Source organism: Porites lutea, chromosome 6 (genome assembly GCF_958299795.1).
Source record: "Porites lutea chromosome 6, jaPorLute2.1, whole genome shotgun sequence".
Classification (NCBI taxonomy): domain Eukaryota; kingdom Metazoa; phylum Cnidaria; class Anthozoa; order Scleractinia; family Poritidae; genus Porites; species Porites lutea.
In genome coordinates this window covers 12,501-17,500 of record NC_133206.1, presented here as the reverse complement: position 1 = coordinate 17,500, position 5,000 = coordinate 12,501, and the positions used below count along the sequence as shown (strand labels likewise).

The 5,000-nt window shown below is 42.2% G+C and overlaps 1 pseudogene; it reads right to left on the bottom strand.

The window, feature by feature from the left end:
• The window catches only part of LOC140941743 (transient receptor potential cation channel subfamily A member 1-like), a 171,050-nt pseudogene that overhangs the window by 154,263 nt on the left and 11,787 nt on the right, over positions 1–5,000 (bottom strand).

Here is a 5,000-nt window from a genome sequence, read left to right as displayed (position 1 = left end):
TTCAATAGAAATGTCGTTTTTCTTTAACTTTACAACACAATTAACCAAAGAATATGCCAAATAAAGTGCTATTCAGTTTCGAGTTACCTAATCCAGAACTACTTCTAGTTATTCATTTAACTCTACATTTTTCAAGATCCTTTAAGACCAATCAGACCATTTTCTTTTCTTTGTCTTTTCTTCGTTTGTCGGCGGGTAAAGGTTTCTACTTCTTCTTTTAGCAATTTATTACATGCTTTATGTTTTAACAGTTCTTTTTGTTCTGTTTTCTGCAGCGAGGTATCAGGTCACCAGGAGCGTACGTCCACTATGACAGCTTCCAACAGCCCAATCCTAAATACTTCGAGCAAATTCTAACCAATAGTCTACCTGAAAAGCAAATACAGGAGTTTTGCGCTGATTTCCTCGCGCCATTCAGAGATAAAGAACATAAGCGACCTGTGTCACGTGCCATCGGAGCTTCTGACAGCGGCAAAACGAGGCTGTTCAGCCCAGTGTTTCAGATTTTGCCGTTAAGCCGAATCGCTCGCGTGACCAAACAGAGGAGCTTTAACAAGTCGATGATTGACAATTCCACAGAAGTTATCTCCCTCGACGAGGTACTACACCAACCTGCTCGACGTAGATGACTCGAAGATAATTTGTCAAGGCGGTTTTACATCCCACGATGTAAAATGGAAAAAAGCGAAGGGGTTCCACTGCCTTGCAAGTGTGTACATTACATGTCAACAGGAGATGGACTTTGGCGAGGTACACAATGACGCGATGAATCGAAGGCTTCACAAGTACTTCTTTAGAAGCTTGCTGCAAGTTAACCCGGAGGCCAACCAGTGGCTGCGAGAGAATGCAATGGATTGCATCGTATGGGTTCAAAAGATAGTTGCTACAAACTCCACTACCGCACAGACTGAAAGGACTTTAGGAGAGTGTGGGGACGGTTTAGAAAGTGAAGATATTCGGCAAATTTTGTCCTTTTCTCCAATGGACGACCACGCGCCCGAGTGCAGCACGAAAGGCGTTCAAATCTCACTCACGAATGAAGGGGAGAGTGAGACCGAAAGCGATAGCTCCGATGAAGATGAAGATAACAACCACATAGACAAGCTTCGCTATGAGCTCGAAAAGGCGGTGCCGCGTGGGTTTCGACATAGACAGCTCAGCATGCTCCTGCGAGAAGCTCAAACACAGCACAAAGCCATCCGAGATCGTCGAATCGCCGGACGTCGAAGATATCTAGCAAATTTAGGGGTGACCAGCAAATCTCAAGCAGATCGACTGATTACGGATCCTGGCGAGCCACTGCCAACCGACGTCGCCTGCAGATAACAACAGGCCTTGAAAGATAGGGTAGAACGCCTCGAAATGCAAAGGCAAAGAGTCATGAACAGGAGAAAGTAACTAAAGCATTCTGTAATCCGTGGCTGTTAGAAATAGAAAAAGAAAAGAACAATATGCCGGGAACGATATCCGTTCAGTGAGAGGCACAGACCTCGACATGAGTGCACGCATGACGAGTCTTTTGGAAATTGACTGTGAGAAACTCAGGGCATTTCACGAAAAACAAGGCACCCTTCGCCTGCAGATGGTCTTGGAAAAAAAGAAGGAAATCTGCGTGAAACGTGGATTAGTAGATCCCAAGTACGTGAGTTCCGTGCGAGATGTGTACTCACCTTAACCCGGTTATCGTCGAAGGTAGCAACCAAAACATGTCCAGACCAACGGCTTCAAACGACGATGGTAATACGCCAAAGACTGAGGACACGCACCAGCCAATGTTTACTCCCCCTACCAGCCAGGAGGCCGTCGAATCGGAGAACGAGGACCTGTTCATTACACCGAAGACATCTTAGTCCTCATTTGATGAAAGCATTAGGACAGGCTTGCCACCAGTATTGTAGCCTGCGAGCAAGCTCTTTTATTTGGGCGAGTGAAACGAGTCTCGCGAGAACGCGCGAGCAAGCGGCTAAGCAACGACTAACCCAAGCGAGGCTCGCTTCACTTGCCCAAATAGGAGAGCTGGCTCGCAGGCTACCATTATTGGGGCGAGCACCCTCACCAGTGACAACAGACCTTCGAAGCGAGCAAGACTCTCGAGAAGCCAAACAACCAAGGCACAAAAGCGGGTGACTAGCTTTTCCACTTCGCAGAAACGTGTAAAAAAGTAGGAATTTATACTCGCTTGCTTAAGGCCCCTCATTTGATGAGAGGTTCCAAGTAGTTTATAGTGTCTACCATAACGAACTGTTTCGAACTTAGTGGTTCGAAATCATTGTCCTTAGTTATACTGTGTGCTCTTTGCATTGAGTAATTTAGAGATGTGGGGTTAGTCCCTTACATTAGCCATATAGGTATGTGCCGCCCCAAAGGGCATGGTTTTTGCGCCGTTTCGGCTCATTTTGGTCTGGAATCGGTTATAGTTTTTGAGGAACTACAGGGGTGTATGAACGTATTTATCGTTTTAATTTTAAATGAATAAGAAAGAAACAGAAATATGCAAAATTCGAAGTGAATTTTAAGAAATCTTTTTTGTTGGTGTTCTAATCTAAGTAATGATGGCATAATTTGCTTGAGGACAGGTGTTAAAATGGGTATGGATTTTAGAGGCTTGGTCTGAAAAGGAGTGTGAAAAATTACAAACTTTTTGGTCTGAAAAATAGGGTCAGGATTTGTATCCCGTCAAGCTTTCTTCGATGAGATGATCATGTTACAAACGTGCCAGACTAAGCAACAGAATGTTGGACGGGGTAGAATTCATGACCCATATATTGATAGTTTCGCATTACCACGTAACCGCATTAGGACCCCTACGTTTTGACTGGCCTTGGTACATAATTTATAATTATTGTCGTATAGACAATTTCAGAGAACACTCCCGGGACTTTAGGGTGTCAAATAATGTTTTCGAAAGCTGCATCTTTTAAATTCTTTTTCAAACCTACCAAAATCTTTACTACATTCAATTTTCCCTCTTGCGATGCTGCGTGAAGTGGAGTAGAATTTTCATTATCAGTTGCATTAGCATCTGCCATCCCCTCTCTCAACAACACCTGGAACATAAATTCGGTAGAATCCCGTTAAATACAGAAACTCACTAAAGGGATCACAAACATTTTCCGTATTAATGGGGTGTCCGTATTAACAGCGGCCCCGCGTAATCATCAACCAGACGTGGAAATAGTCAAAAAATGGCCTGGCCTCAAACTCAGCCAGAATAAATCCCTGTGGGCCTTAGTTACAAAATCCATGGCTTAAGTACGATCGAATGAATAAGGCAAAAATCATGCGAAACTAGAGTCATATTCAGTGGCCCGTATATTTTAAAATATAGTGGGCTAGATTTGAAACTTCATATTTTTACTGCCTTTCCGGCTCTACAATTTACTGTCTTGCCTCAATAATTTTAACTTATTAGTTCGCGATTTGGTCAACAAGAGCTAGATATTTTAAGAAATTTTCAAAATTGTTGTCTCAAAATCGCTTTATCAGCGGTCAAAATTTAGCACTTTTTCACGAGCTAAAAAAGCGTTTTGGTACATGGGCTTCACCACCAAGGCTCGTTTAGTCTGAAAGAGCATCCTTTTTTCTTCAAATAAGCGAAATAGAATTTTTGGGTAAATGAAATAACGAACGCGAAGTAAGTGCAAATGTTACGCAAAAAACGGGCGGAAAACGTGACCTCTTGACCCAGGCATAGTCAAATGCCAATTACGGTAGGCGCCAGACGTTCAGTTATTCTCTAACGTCTCGAAACAATATTGGTCCGAAATGTGTATAGGTCTTTTTAAAATAGAGCTGAGTTAAAGTGTTAAGTTTCAAAAAGTCCACATCGTGGTAAAAACTACAACAAAAGTTAGGAGTATTAAATCTGTTCCGTTTCCTGAATTTTATGCAGTTTACGATTTTTGCGAATCAACGCTTTAACAATTTTTGATCCGACGATACGGTACCCACCTGAGACTGTGTTAGTTTAAGAGTCCTTAAAACTTCCCAGAAGATTCGTTGGAAAGACTTCAAGAAGGAAATGAATGACGAATAATTTGCACGTATAACTGTTACAATTTCACTTGCCGCCACGGCAAAACGAAAACAACTGTCAAATTGCCACAGGCAATCCAGTTTTTAGTGCAGTCATGCAAAACATGTCACGTCACGTAATTCTTTCCCGCGCATTTGCGAAGGAGGGAAGATATTCTTCCATGCTGTGCGCTAAAACATTTATGAAATAAAAAAAAGCTTAGGACTGCTTCTTTTTTAAACAGCATTAAAAATGAAAAGAATGTTTTTTTCCCCTGTTTTCATAAAAAAGTCAAGAACCAAACTGTTGGCCTAAAATTTACCAACTGATGCACCCTTCTTGCTCGACGGGCGCTGTGCACTTCTTTTATTTTATCTGCCGTTTATAATGACTCTGTTCATGCGGAACGTGCAATTTTAGCTAGCAATCGGTGTGTTAGAATTACCGAATGCTGTCAGAAAGACATCAAAGGCCAAGAAAGATTCTACTCTGAGTTCGGAGCCAGTCAAGGCTTATGCTGGCGCACGCAAGTAAATCAAATTACATATTTTCGAATTTTCTCAGGGTGCGTTCCTTTGGGATAATCTGGATCAGGATCACTGATCCGAGATTACTCGATCATGGTAGATCAAATGATCCGATGAATCCTTGTCCAGAGTGGATTCATCGGTTCATTTGATCTACATGATCCGAGTGATCTCGAATCACTGATCCTGATCCGGATCATCTCAAAGGAACGCACCCGTAGAGTGTCACTTGTAGCACAAAAAACACAGCATAATTTTATTCATGTAATGTGAAACATTGTGCCTGATCATAGGTATCCTTTCCATGTCCTTGAGGAACAAGATATTTGTTGGGAGTCTTTCTAATCATTCGGTTTCCTGTGATTCGGATCCGGATATCAGAAAAAGATTTGGATAAGTAAAAAGGACAAAATCGAACAATTAACAGTGGAACTGATCGGCAAAGACAGAAAAGGAGG